The sequence below is a fragment of the Primulina tabacum genome, chromosome 8, assembly GCF_025594145.1.
Source record: "Primulina tabacum isolate GXHZ01 chromosome 8, ASM2559414v2, whole genome shotgun sequence".
Taxonomy (NCBI): domain Eukaryota; kingdom Viridiplantae; phylum Streptophyta; class Magnoliopsida; order Lamiales; family Gesneriaceae; genus Primulina; species Primulina tabacum.
Window position 1 is genome coordinate 35,229,960 of NC_134557.1, and position 15,285 is coordinate 35,245,244.

Here is a 15,285-nt window from a genome sequence, read left to right on the forward strand (position 1 = left end):
GATTGTGCAAAAAAAATCCATCCATCCGATTTTCGATCCGAATTCATATTCTTGTTCCTCTTGTTACAAGCTATCAAAGGATGTAAGTATTGCTACATTTCAGCATGTTTTGAAGTTGAGATGTTGGGAGAAATCAGATTTTGATTTCTATTATGTGTTTTTATGATTATTGTGAACCTATATTCGTAATTGGATCGAAGAACGGATATGATATGCGATTTTGTTCAATTTCCAGCATGTCTTGAGTGAAGTATATGCAGATTTCAGCATGGTAGATTGTGTTTATGATGAGGAATATGAGTTATTGTTATTAATTTTGATGTTTGAGTTGACCGGTATCGCGAGATTACGCCGTTATGCCGTCAAAATGTACCGGAAATGGAATATTGATAAGTACAGGTATTGATTTGAGTTAGAGATTGATAGAATGCATCTTGAATATGTCATTTCAGATTGGTCTTGACAAGCTTCAACATCGAGATTTCGACATCGACAAAGACTGAACAACGAAAGGTATAATTCAATGTTGATTCGAGAAGACACAACTCGAATTAGATCTAATTTGAGTTTCCCAAAAACACATACTAGAATGTTTATAATTTGATATGGTTATGCCTTGTTTATGGAGTATAGCAATGCACATGAGATAGGTGAGTCATTGGCAGATATGCCAAGATACCGGATGTTCGGTGATATCGACGTACGTAGGAAAAGATCGACTCCTATTGTAGATATTCGATACAGAGAGGACCGAAGTCCGGGAATAAGACGTACCGCCACCCCGATTGAAAGAGTAGGTGGGAGATTGTTACGTTTTATTCACATCGAGATCCCTAGACTTAGATATGAGTCGAGTTAAAGAACAAGAGTCGAAGAGTGTTATCTGTATTTACATTTGATTCATGTATTACTAATTCATGTATTATGATTGTGTATTTATTTGCATGACATGCATGTATACATGTTTTATACTGGGATTTGTTCTCACTGGGTCCCCACATAGGCGATGCCTTAGCAGGAAAATAAAGATTCTCCACCCTCACCCTCTAACTCCTCTGCTAAGCGACGCCTTAGCAGGAAAATAAAATTTTTCTCATCCCCAACTCTGCTCCTTTGCTAGGCGATGCCTTAGCAGGAAAATAAAATTTTTCTCCTCCCCAACTCTGCTCCTCTGCTAGGCGATGCCTTAGCAGGAAAATAAAATTTTTCTCCTCCCCAACTCTGCTCCTCTGCTAGGCGATGCCTTAGCAGGAAATAAAATTTTCTCGCTTTCATAATACACCAACATTCATAAATTGAAAAGAAGAATTTGGCTTTATTAAATTTCAACTGATAACATAAGACAAATTTAGAAACAAGATACAGCAAAATTCAAGTCAAGATTAATATTCTCTAAGGTGGTAAGCGTTCCCGAGCCTCTTTAGAGCCTTGCCCGGCGCATTCTCCAACTTTCATCTCTGCTCCTCTTGTACCTCCACAGGACGAAGTTACCCACTTCTTCCTTTCCTAATCATGTTAAGCTCCACACGCGCTCTTTTCCCCTCCTCCATCACTATCACCTCATAACATCAACGCGCGGATTTTTGGTCCCCGCACAAGACTCCAACTCCCTTCCCGACACGAAACTTCAATTTCTGATGATAGGTGGAAGTTACAGCTCTTAAATCCTTTAAGGCTGGCCGCCCCAGAATTCCATTATAAGCGGATGGGGTGTCCACCACGGTAAATGTTATCATCTTTGTTACTCGCCGAGGTTCATGTCCCAAAGATAGAGGGAGAACAATCTGCCCCCGCGGCGGGATGGCATGTCCTGCAAACCCATATAGAGGAGTAGAGATCGGTTCGAACTCAAATCCTTCCACCTTCATCTGATCCAAAGTGCTCTTGAACAAGACGTTTACGGAGCTTCCATTATCAATAAATATCCTCGCCACATCATACTGGGCAATGGTGGACGTCACCACCAATGCATCGTTATGTGTAGTCACAATGCCTCGGAGGTCTTCCGGTCCAAAGCTGATGATGGGATCTTGTGGTAAGTCTTCACCCTTAGATATCTCAAAGTTCTCCAACCTTCTCCCATGTGCCTTCCGAGCTCGCCCAGAGTCTCCATCAGTAGCACCCCCCGAGATCATATGAATCATTCCTCTTGTAGGGTGGTTATCCTCGTTCATTCCCCTTCTCGGCTCGACGGGCTCCTGAGGGACATCTTGACCTCTACCTTCCCTTCTCTGCTCCCCGATCCTCTGATTTATCCATGGAGGGCCTTGACCACGCTTAGGGGATGAGCAAGACCTCTGTCGACTCCTGGATGAGGATCTTTCTTGTCTATCCCGCGAAGGCAATTCAGCACTGCACTCAACCCTTTGCTACTTCTCCCACCTTCTCTCGGGCTCCCTCACTTCCATCACCTTGTCACGACTCCCATCTAGAAAAACATGGGATGAGAATTGTCCTCTGCCCCTGGCCTTATCATCCTCCCTCTCGCCCGCGCCTCTCTTCCTACCTCCTCTTTCTGCTCCCTCAGCTCTGCTTCCCCCAGGCCGCTGCTCCATCCTCTTATGCCGCTGGGCATCTTCAAGATTTACATATTTTTCCGCCCGAGATAATAGATCATCATAACTTGATGAGGGTTTCTTCACTAATGATTTAAAGAACTCTCCTCCTCTAAGTCCTTGGGTAAAGACACTTATCATGATGTCAGGAGTGGCCGCTGGTATCTCCAACGCTTGCGTTGTTGAAACGCTGGACAAACTCTCGCAAAGTTTCAGCTTCTTGTTGTTTCACCACAAACAGGCTCAAATAGTTTTTTTGGTGTTTTTTGCTGCTAACGAATATGTGCAAGAAAGCAGCGGAAAAATCCTCGAAAGATCGTATGGAGTTGGGCTGCAAGGTGTTAAACCATTGCTGGGCTGACCTCACCAATGTGCCCAGAAATACCCTGCACCTGACCCCATCTGAATATTGATGTAACAGGGCCGCATTCTCAAATCTCCCCGAGTGTTCCTCGGGGTCAGTATGTCCATCGTACTCTCCCACATTCGACTGTCGAAAATTTGGAGGAAGTCCTTCCTCTAAAATGGCCAGTGAAAAGGGACTTCCTCTCTTGGGTGCCGGCGCTCTGCTTCCCAACTGCTGCCTCAACATCTGTATTTCCTTCCACATTTCTCTCATTTCACCAATCTCCCCACTTTGGTGGGGCTGTGTCTCTTCAACCCTGCTCTGGTGCCCCTCAGCATTTTCCTCTCGCTCCTGGCGAGTGGCCTGCTCTTCAACGAACGTAAATTCTTGGTTCCTCTTCATAGCCTCATCCACGGTCCGAGTGATAAATTGACCCAATTGCTCCAGGGTCAAGTTCCTCACATTTTCATTAGGACAGGGTTGCTCGACCCTGTTCTCTTGACGAGGTTGTTCTGTTCTCGCCTCCTGATGGGATTGTTCCTGCCTTGCCTCAGCATGAAACTGTTCAAGTCACCTCTGAGGACGCGATGATGATGAGGTAGCTCTTCTACTCCCTCTCTCCCTACCATCTCTACGTCTCAACTCAAATCTTCCCACAGACGGCGCCAAGTGATACTCGCGGGAAATTTAGGGTCTGATCCCAACGAGCATCACTAGTTCAGACGTGGGCTTTAAGATTACCCTGAGCCTGAAATCAAAAAGAAGACCGTTAGGAGGGGGCCAGGAGGGTGTCCTGGCGTAACCCCTCCGACGCTCAAGTCAGTGACTGAGGATATATGGGGGGAGCAGCTAAGGGTGCTGCTGAAAACAATATATTGAATTTTTTCAACTAAACACTCAAACCTGGTATTTATAGTAGAATACATGGGCCCTTGATGTGCTTGTCTTCCATTTGGGCTAGGGATGAGCCAAGGGTAGATACCTGGACTTTTGATGGACTTGTCTTCCATTTGGGCCCTCGCCTCCAAGATGTAATCCGGGCCCCCCAAGATGTAATCCGGTCCTAGGGGCCCACGGGATATCAACTCCATAGTTCAATAGTCAAGAAAAATGACAAAGTTCTTCAATAATATAAGAGCAGAGAAGAAAATTTTACATTCCAAAGCCAAGAACAGCTCGAATTTTGTGGAAAATAAGATCCCTATAAAATAGAAGGTCATGGCACCTGTTGAAGTGATTTTTGATAGAGCCTAATCGAAAGATAGAAGGAAAATAATACCTTAACAAGTTTCTTGTTTCATAACATAATATTTTAATGTTCCTATCAACATTCTTAACTTACAGAGGTATCAGCTGAGGTTTGATCATCATCACAACCACAAAAAAATTACCTCACCACCATTTGTTCTTTTCCACACACCTGATCGAGGACAATGGTCCTCCCACGCATATTGGCCACTCCTGCTTTGATATAAGTAGCAAACCATAATATTTAATACAGCAAAAAGAAAACCATTTTTTTGGCACAAGTACCAAGAGAGGAATACTAATGACAGACATACCCACATGACAATTTAGTACTACTTTTCAAGGATATGAGAGTCGTCATTATTTTGAGTCTACATGATTAAATCCCACCATGAAAGCAATCGAAAAGTTTCGAGAATCCTTATTCTATAAATCAATGGAAACACCAGCCTCCAAACATCTTTCTTAAAGTTTAGAAGCTTAAAACCATTGCTTGACATTTTGATCAAACAACAGATAACTTCCATTTTATGTCATGGTAATGACCCTTCAAGGAATGATTCCTAAATAATAATGAGATGGTCACTGTAACACTGATCATAGAATCTCATCACCTTAAGTGGTGAAGGCATTGATATTTTCTTCAAACATGATTTTTCTTGGATGACTAACTTGTGAAAGTGAGGAACAGACTGGTCATTACCAAGGTTCAGTTTTACACAGAAAACAGCTACCGAATAAGTGAATGGATTACTATACGGTGCAGCTCAATTGACATGAGTAACTAATGGATACCAAACAAGATCAACGAGAGCATAACATTACCCTACCATGTAAGTGACTGAAGAACAACCTAGTTCAACCTCGATTAGCATACTTATTCCATTGATCCCATTTATATAAAACACCGAAAACATTCCAGGTCTAGGAACTAAGTGCCCACAGTTTGTTTTCCCACTTTAGTGGTTCCTATGTCAGTAGCCTAATCTAGAGAAATAATGGGCTTGGCCACATAATAGATTGAGAATTAAAACCCATGAACCCATGCAGTATTATATCTAAAGCTAAACATGGGGATGATTAGTTGCTGTCTGTAGAGAGGGAAATGAGGGTAAAACAAACATAGATAACATTGAAAGAGAATTGAATTTATTGAAAACTTAAGCACCACACTTGTCTAACATATTTGGCAGATGACAATCAGTATCATGTTATATCTCAATTTGGCACCATTTATTCTTAAAATTTTATGAGATACCAGTTGTGATTCCACCACCTACTTCTAATCAGACATGATAAAAATACAGGATTATGTCACTCTTGAAAATGTAAATAAAAGGTGTTTTAAGCCTACCTATTCATCCGGCATAGAAACGGTAAATCAAGAACTGTTCCGCTATGATACGCATCTATTATTGCATGAAGCTTAACACCGTGAGGTAGAGATCTCACAATAGATGCATTAATCTCATCATCTACAATCATACCCTGTGTTTCAAAGTCAAGAGGACACAAGGTTTCATCATATCCATCAACTTCATCTCCATTGTAGTTCCTTTGTCTTGAACCATGGCCAGAATAATGAAACACCAAGGAATCTCCTGGTTGACATCCTTGGAAAAGCCAATACAATGACATTCACATATTTTGCTTTGTTGGAATTCTGTAGGGATCTCTTTCTTCTTTTGTATTTGGATTGATTATGAAAGACATGAGAGACCTTTTATTCAAAATAAGCCATGATAGTCAGCTTCCCTTAATTCCATGACAATTAATGACTAAAAACCATTTAAATGGAAAACATGGTGGTAGCAACCAAATCAAAGAAAAAGTATTCACTTCATAGTAATTGTGGCCACAAAGATGGTAAATTAAAACCAATTGCACCTACAGCCATAATAATAAAAACAAAGAACCTCAAGAAATCGGGAAGCCCTAACAAGAGCGGTGCACCCGATAATGAAGAAAATTGGGGAAAGCAGAACAAAAACAAGAGGAAAATAACTAACGCAGTAGGAGCTTTCCCACGCAAGTAAGGGGGAGCGCCGCACACAAGGGTTGAAACGAGAAGATGGCAGTCGAGAGCAGAGCAAGCCAACGTTCTTTGCTGCCCTTGGGTCGCTACGGCTACCGGACACTCAAGTAACAGGCATGTGATATCCCTGTGGAGGTGGCTGTCAGTGTATATGTGGAGAGGTGCATGTGATCCACGTGTAATAGGAGCAACCGGTACTTGTAACAAACTGGCCAAAAACACAATATTCTCTCTTTTAGATATGTAGATATGCATGTGACGCGTGAAAGAGATATTAATATTATAATAATGCTCTTATCTCAAAATATATATCATCTATAATTTTTATGCTACTGCTATTATTATTATCATTATTATGAACAATTAGCTTTTTGGTCTTGTTTTACTTTTTTTTTTTAGCTTCTATATATTGTCAAATCCATTTTTTTTAATTTTAATTATTTTCTGACGTGACAGCGATGCGTTGCTTATGTGGAGCACAAATAATACTGACGTGTACAATATCACATCATCGATACTATTAGCTTCTGAAAAATTGATTGATTCTTGATATTTTAGGAAACATTCATGTCAATCGGGAGTTGATAGGATATTATGCTTGACACTTTATCTGATAGCATTTAATAGAATGAGTTGTTAGATCCATCTTGATCTACAAATGTGTAATCGGTTGGAGTGTAGTCAGAGTTGAACATTCAAACTCTGAACATTTATTCGATAAAATGGTTCGATTAAAAACATATTCGAGTGATGATCTTCTGATGATGTATGCAACTTGAGCTTCTTATAGAACTATGATCAACTTGACTTGTCCAGCGGCTATAGTCCTTTAATTACATGCGAATAATAGGTGTTTCTGAAATAGTTCGATGTTATTTTTGTCATTGCCAAAATTTAGGTATTTGTCGAACCAATAATTATGCTGACAAAACCAAGTTTCAAGACCAAGGACAATTGTTACATTGAAAAACAATTAAATATAAGAGATAATTTAAAGAAAACGTACTTCATTGAGTAAATATAATAACATTGTTACAAGTACATGAAAAATTTAAACCTATTACACCTACATTAAAAAAAATCTATATCCTAAAACTTGGAACACCGATGTCATTGTCACCACCTCTCTTTCTTCTGTCTTCCTCATCTTGTCTTCTTCTCTCTTCAACTTTCTTGGCATCTTCATATTTAGAATTTTCTTCCTTATTATTTTCTTCCTACAGGTTCTTAGGATATGTTTCCCCTTATTTGACATCATCATGCTTAGAGATGCTTAATGGATCAAATGTTTCGTTTTGACCGGTTCCGGATCCACCGGTCCCGAATAGGTACTTATTCCAAGGTAACCTGAACCGCTAGTGGAAGGAATGGTTCCGAACCGGTTCAAGGATTCCGTTGATGGCCAGAATGACGCAACACTATAAAAAGTAATTTTAGATGGCTTTCAGATTTCTTCTCTCAATAACCTTCCGTGATTTCACTTGATCCTAGTATTTCTTCAAATATTTCGATTTAGAAGACCTATCTTGCCATCAACTTCGAAGACCTTTTCTCCATGAAGAATGAGTCCATTTTTTCAGTTCTGGAAATGCTCGAAGCTTTCGGTCTGAGGAAGTTTCTCACTTGCACCTCTGTCTTCAACCTACCCGATGTCAAGCAACTCTTTCATTTGCTCGGATTGAGCACGGTGACATCATTTGCATTATCAAATAAACCAATTACATCATTTCCCAATAATTTTTCAGGAACACGCTGGAGTTTCCTACCACTGGTTTGGAAAAAATCTCCGACCTTCCAAATGGAAACGATGATATCTGGCGTGTCGAGTTCTCCCTAGCGAGTAGCCTGTCACAATTTTGGCATAGAAGCTTGATCTAAAGATCGAGCTCCACTTTTTGGCCAACATCGTGGCTAAAGCCCCACTGGCCAAAGCTGAGGCTTATGACAAAATAATACAGGAGAAATTACACTACATGGTGATGATTTCTTCTAAGCTCGGTGTCAACAAGTCTGAAATTTTGTTTGGTACCCTCTATGAAATGACCATGGGAAATGGTCAATCTGAAAGGTTCGCACTACAAATTTGCTGCTTTCTTGGCTTGATGAAGGTCACATTTGCCATTACTGAGCCTCCAAAAAATGGATTAATGTTGTATTTGTCACTGAGTTTCTGAAAAATATTACTCTCACTGTCACTGAATCATTGAATATCAAGAGAAGTGTCGATCAAGAGGCTAAAAGAAGAAAATACATCGGCTATGGCACCGATGAATAGAAAGATGACCTACAATGAGATCGATGATGAGTACAACTCTGAGAATGTTTCACTCAAGAAAGTTTTCTCTAAGACTCCAATCGTTGCATCAAAACAGTTGGATGCTGAGGACCCAAAGCTGTCAAGGGAGTTAAGAAGCCGAAGAAAAATAAAATCAAGTTCATGAGAATCTATCTGCAGAAGCTCAACCAGAGCTAGTCCCAGAGGTCTAACCCACTCGACTGGTGGCTGGCATTTGCATCTCTAAAGATGTTGTTCCTTCCACAATCACATCAAAGATTCAGGCAAAGAGAAGGGACTTCGAGATGCCCAAGCAACTTTTGGCCAAAACTTTTGAGGTTTACACCAGAGAGGCTTTGCCACGTTTAATGAGATGGGTAAGGAGGAAGAAGATTAAGAAGAAGAATAGCGGGCAAAATGGTTGAAACCTTTACCCAAAATATTTTTGTCTTTACCCGGTCACATGACGACACTGGACCATCGGTTGATGCTGAGCAACCGGCGGTCAAAGAACCCTCTTCTACCATTTACCTAAAGACAACCACTGACATCAATCCGACCGGTGTGCGACCCCATCCATAGGTACTTTTCTCTTCTCCTATCCCAAATAACCCTGAAACAGGTCCTTTCTATTCTACTGTTGGTATGGATACACCACTACCTGAGGTCCCTCTAACCTCAATAGATGATATGGTGAAGATTACGATGAACTTTGATCTCCTTGATGACATGTTGAAATATTATAGATTTCAGAGTTCGAAAAATTAATCCTTCGGATAATCGTAACTGAAATTCCAGTTGAACTAATCTGGAAAAATGTTATCAAACTGAAGTATTCGTAACTGATAGGACACCATCTACAACTGATAATTCCCAGCTGAACTGGTCGGCTGATCAGTTGACTTCTAATCAGTTGGTCAAGTCATCAGTTGAAGTATCAGCAGATAGACTGACAGGTTGTACAAAAGCAGAACAGTTGTATCAGAACAGAACAGTTTGAATATTTCGTACCACTGTCAGATAAAGTTACACTACACAATGATTCAATGTATATTTTTCATTAAATGATCATTAAATGCATTCAATACGACCATTGATATCGAAGATTATATATAACTGATTGAGTCAGTTGAAGAAAGTTGTTGACTAAAAACAAGTAAACACACACGAAGCAATCAAACTACAACCTTCAAACAATTGCGATACATTTCACGAGTATATCTTCAGTTTACAGATCGCACACTCAAGCTCTACTTTCATTGTATTTATCTGTAGCATTCAGGCTACCAGTTAGAGCATCTTTCAGTTTATAAATGTACTAAGAGTTTCAGTTTTGAGTGTGTAAGGCCAACTGAAGTATATTATTACAATCAGTTGTAATATATCTTTGTCTTTTAATGAAGTCATATCTTCGTGATAGAAGGGGTTAGGAGCATTTGAAGTTTCTGAACATCCAAAAAAATTTATTGTGTTCATTTCAGTTTACACCAAGTATTCAATCTATATTTCAGTGTTATTCCACACTACTCTCAGTTGACTGATCTATATAGACAAACAAGATTCTAGGATCAGTTCTCACATTTCAGAAAAGATTACAAAAATCCTAAGTAATTATTCAACCCCCCTTCTAAACACTTCAACTACTTTAACCGATCCTAACATGATCGGTCCACTCGTATGGACGTTAAACAAGAAACCAGTTCCAAAAGTGCATATCCTGAGAAATTTTTTGAAGAAGCAGTTCTGAAGTCCCCACCTTCCTCAGTCAACCGCTGAACAAGAAGACTCTTTTGTTCCTTATCTTCCACCGGTCGAGTTTGATATTCCACGAGATGCCTCTCCCATTCTTCCTAATCGCGAGGGCACCACTGCAGCCGATGACATGTAAAATGTGGAGATGGACACCGATGATGAAGATGATTGGTTGGAACCAGATGATAATGAAGCTGGACCATCGCAAACCAATGATCAAATTGAGGTCGATGCACATTTTGCAGAGGTCAATTCTCATCTTGAGAAGGTCGTCTGCAACCTCATGGTCGACTTTGATGCTTGTCTGATAGCCTCCGGTGTTGGTATTTCTGATCTTCGGCAAGATATGATGCGGAATATGTCTAAACTAGAATAATACATCAAATTCTGCATGGATGAATTCAAATCTTCAAAGAAGAACACCAACGATGCAATAGTCACATTGTCAAGACAATTAACTCAAGCTGAACAAAGACTTGGGGTTTTCATCGACGGTCTTCAGGCTACCCTTGGGCACTCAACTACAAGAAATGTTGATCATTTTAAAACGAGTGATTCCCAAAAGGAGAAAGAACAACGAAGGAAGGAAAAGGCCATACATAGACATGATGAAGCTATAAGAAAAGCGGCTAACGAAGAAAATAAAATAAAAAAGATCAACCTAAGAGAGGTGGCAGATCAGGAGGTAGAGGAAGCTCGGTAGTATAAGTTTTACTTTCATGCACGTAGGTGTATTAGGTTTTACCGCCTTCCTTATATATTGTAATAATGAAATTCATTATCTCAGTGAAATTCCTTTTTCGTAAAAGCGTATTATGTGTTTGGGACTTAAGTTTTGTCATCACCAAAAATGAGAAAATTGTTATATCCCTTAATTTTGGTGATAACAAACAATGATTTTTGTACTAGATCAAGTTGTCTTTTCATGTATTACAGATACTCGACTGCTTTATTGAAGATTCAGAAGAAGTCGTTTAATCGGTCTCAAGATACAAAGCTATCCAACTGTTTCAGCCTTAGCATCTTACTTGATCTATTAGACCACTCGAGCTTATAAATATGTGCCATAAGACCACTCAACCGTTCACTCTATAAAAGAATATTTGAAAATAGTTAAGTAAGATATCTTCAGATTCAAGACATACATTTTACAAGAAACTGACTGAATTTTATCAGAAAATGTGATATCTGATCATTCACTACAAACACGACCTACTTTATCAGAAAATGTGATATTTGATCATTCACTACAAACAAGATATTAGAAGATCAGAATGTTTTCCTAAAAAGACATAGATCAGAGACTGTTACTTTTGGTGTCATTGACCTTTTTTCTCGCGCTTGTAAAATGCCAAATTGCTAATATTTTTTACTGCACTTATTTATTTTGTGACCTTGTTAATATTTGAGTATAAAAAGTATCACAAAAACCTTCGGACCGTTTTCTGCAATATCTGTGGTCCGACCTCTTTTAAGAGTTGAGAAATCAGATCTTGTATATCTAACCCTATCAAGACCAGTCGCATTATTCGTCTCCGATCCTAACAACCAACCTATTAATAAATACATAATTAACTTGTACAAAGTTATCTTAAATTTATAAGACGTGATACTCACGGAAAATTTAGGGTCCGATTCCGGCAAGTGTCACTAGTACAGACGCTGGGCTTTGAAATTGTCTTGAGCCTGAAATCACAAAGAAGACCGTTAGAAGGGGGCCAGGAGGGTGTCCTGGCGTCGCCCCTCCGACGCTCAAGTCAGTGACTGAGGATATGAGTGAAGAGCAGCTAAGGATGCTGCTGAAAAACAATATAGTGAGTCCCTGAGTTATACACCCGAACCTGATATTTATAGGAGAATACCTGGGCCCTTGATGAGCCTGTCTTCCATTTAGGCTTGGGATGGACCAGGGGTAGTGGGCCCATCCATGGGGTATCACCAGTCTCCCCATCTCGAGTCGAACTGAATCATAGGTTCGAAGTTCGATTAATTGTGTTGTCCCCGGTTCACCGGGCGCGAGTTGTGCATTCTTTCCTTGTTCATTATCACTTCTCCCCCACAATTCCTCGCTCTCTCTCATACATCAACTCGCCCGTACGCTGGCTCGCACCTCGCCAACCGAGCCCTCGCCCTCGCCCTCGCCCTGCACCAGCCTCGCTGCTTGCCCTCTGCAGCCCTGCCCTCGCCTTTCTCCCCTCGCCGCTGAGGCTTCGCTGCTCGCCCCACGCAACCAAGCTCTCGCCCTACGCCGCCTAGCCCTCGCCCCCTCGCTACTCGCCGCTCGCCTTGCACTCCCTAGCCTAGCGCCAGAGTGCCTCGCAGGCTCACTCCTCGCCTTGCGCCCCGCGCCCGAGCACCTCGCACGCTTGCCTCTCCTCAGACACATGCACGCTCGCCCCTCACCTTGCACGCCTGCACACTCGCCTGCTCTCCTCCTTGCCCTTCGCTTGGCGCTCGCCCCAGCGCGTACCACGCCCTGCACGAGTGCTCGTCCTAGCGCATCGCGCTCGCCCGCACACACGCTCTCACGCCAGCTCGCCCTTGCCCGCACATTCACCTGCTCGCCCCTGCCAACCTCGCCCTCGCCCTGCACCAGCCTCGTTGCTTGCCCCCTGTAGCCCTGCTCTCGCCCTTCTCCCCTCGCCCCCCACGCCGCTGAGCCTTCGCCGCTCGCCCAACACAACCCAGCTCTCGCCCTACGCCGCCTAGCCCTCGCCCCCTGAAACGTCTGCTTATCCGTTTTCTTAAAAAGTACTAGAATTTTTTTTTTCCAAACCTCACATAGCATTCGGTCGAATCATAAAATATTTTGAAATCATTTTAAAAGTAAAACAACAAACTATTTTATCCACCCAAAAACATTAGTTGAAAAGTATAGCTCATACTATAACCTCTCAAAAATCTCTCATAACATAAATAAAAGTCGTAAAAACATCTTTAACATTACTTAAAAACATAAATCATAACTAGTGCGGAAAACTAGCGTCGGTCCTCGGGTTATGTGCACCTCCAGTCCAGTCAGATCAACCATCAAGACCTCCATTAACATATTATCATAATCACATGCATCAATCACACCTAGTGAGTCTAAAGACTCAACACATCATATCCTTGATAACAAGTAATACGTAATACAGTTAACATATAATAGTGAAAAATATTTGTACTTAAAATATCATTTTCATGAGGATGCATAAACTTAAACATTTTCGTAAACATTTTCATGATGCATAAAACTTTAAATAAAAACGTTTTCATAATCTTGCGCATAAATATTTTCATAGACCTTTTCATGTAACATAAACATATTCATATTTGTATCCATATTCATGTCAACATATTCATATCATCATATTCATATTCATATTCATGTTCGTGTTTGTTGAATTCAGATCGTTGATTGTGACTTTCATATACATGTTAGGCGATGGATCCATCTACATGTAACCACAGTACTGGGCGGCGGGAGACACCAGCAACACTCTCACCGGTCAACTGGGCCCTGGCCTTACGTATTAACATATCATCGTAAACGTGTTCATATCGGTATCCAAGGAAATACGATCGTCGGGCTCCCACTAGGACCATAACCCTCACGATATCTCCAACATATCATCGTGTTAGTCACAATCCTTTCACATCCTTCAACATTTTATCATCACTTAATAAAAATCATGCATATAACATTTTTCATTTTAAACCAAGCATGTAACATGTCTTTTAACGTTATCGTTTCATCATAAAAATCAATACACATTTAAAATGAACATTTTAACATTTTAAATCATAAAAATTCATAAACGTTTAAAATCAACATTTTAACATATTAAATCGTAAACATTTAAAATAAACATTTTGACATAAAAATCCATAAACGTATAAAATTCCATAATCATTTTAAAATAACATTTTGGCATATGAAATCATAAAAGCATCCATAAACATTTAAAATAATCATGTTAGCATATAAAACAGCCTTCAGGACACTGCCATGACGTTTACTAATTTCTAGGTGTAAAATGACTGTTTTACCCCTAGACGTAAAATTTCTCGTTTTTGACATTTTCTTAATTCCATTGACTCTAATATGTCCCAAATAATTATTTAAGCCTACATGAATTTTCTCATATTTTTATTTAGCTTAATTCGATGACTTTTAAATTAATCTTTAAATGTGACGTATTAATGCGTTTTAATCCCGAATTAAACCAAACCTTAATATAAAATACCCAAATTAAAATTTTAGACTCATAATAATTATTTAAGCTTAAACCTAATTTTTCATAATTTTATAAGGTATAAAACTAGGCTTTTCAATTAACTCGTTAATTAGCGTTTCGTGCGGCGATTAAATCTCGAATAAATCCAAAACTCGTTATTTTGATCCCAAATTTTTAACATAACCTTTTTATGATTTATTCTACCCTTCCAAGTCATGAGCCACCCCCGTGGACCCATGGATTCAATTTTAGCTTTATTATTTTTGTTTTTTACCCTTTATCGAACACACCGAGCCATCTCCTAATTTACTCGAGCCACGCCCGAGCCGCCTTGAACCAAAACCTAGCCAAACCACCTAGGCACCCTCCTGAACCATTAGGACCCATTAGACCTGAACCTAAGATCAAAAACGAAGCAACACATGAGCTGCAGAAACAGCCCCAAAAACACACCTAGGCACCCTTGAGCCAAACTCGTTTTTCCCTGAGCCAAGCTCGAACCCTCTTGAGCCAACCTTGACCCAGAACCCCTATGGACCCTACCGGACCCTTAGAACCTAAGGACTCGACCCCAGCCCCTGAAACCAAAGCTACACCAGTAGGTGCAAGCAGCAGCCGTGAAAACCCACATGAACATGGACCCTACGTTTCTGTTGCTAGGACCAAGCCAACCGACCCAGGCCCGGAACCATCCCCTTTAGCACCCTTATAGGACCCTAAGGACCTAGCCTAGCCCAGCCCAATCCCCCTGGCCGAGCCCCTTGTCCCTGCACCAGCTTCTGAAACCTGCGCATCACCTTGATGCTTCAACTCATGTTTCCCACGTTTTTGCTGCTAGGGCCCCCAACCACCGA

The 15,285-nt window shown here is 40.7% G+C and overlaps 1 pseudogene; it reads right to left on the reverse strand.

The window, feature by feature from the left end:
- Window positions 1-3,995: 3,995 nt before the first annotated feature.
- On the reverse strand, window positions 3,996-6,351 carry LOC142553959 (metacaspase-1-like; annotated as a pseudogene).
- Between the last annotated feature and the right edge of the window lie 8,934 nt (window positions 6,352-15,285).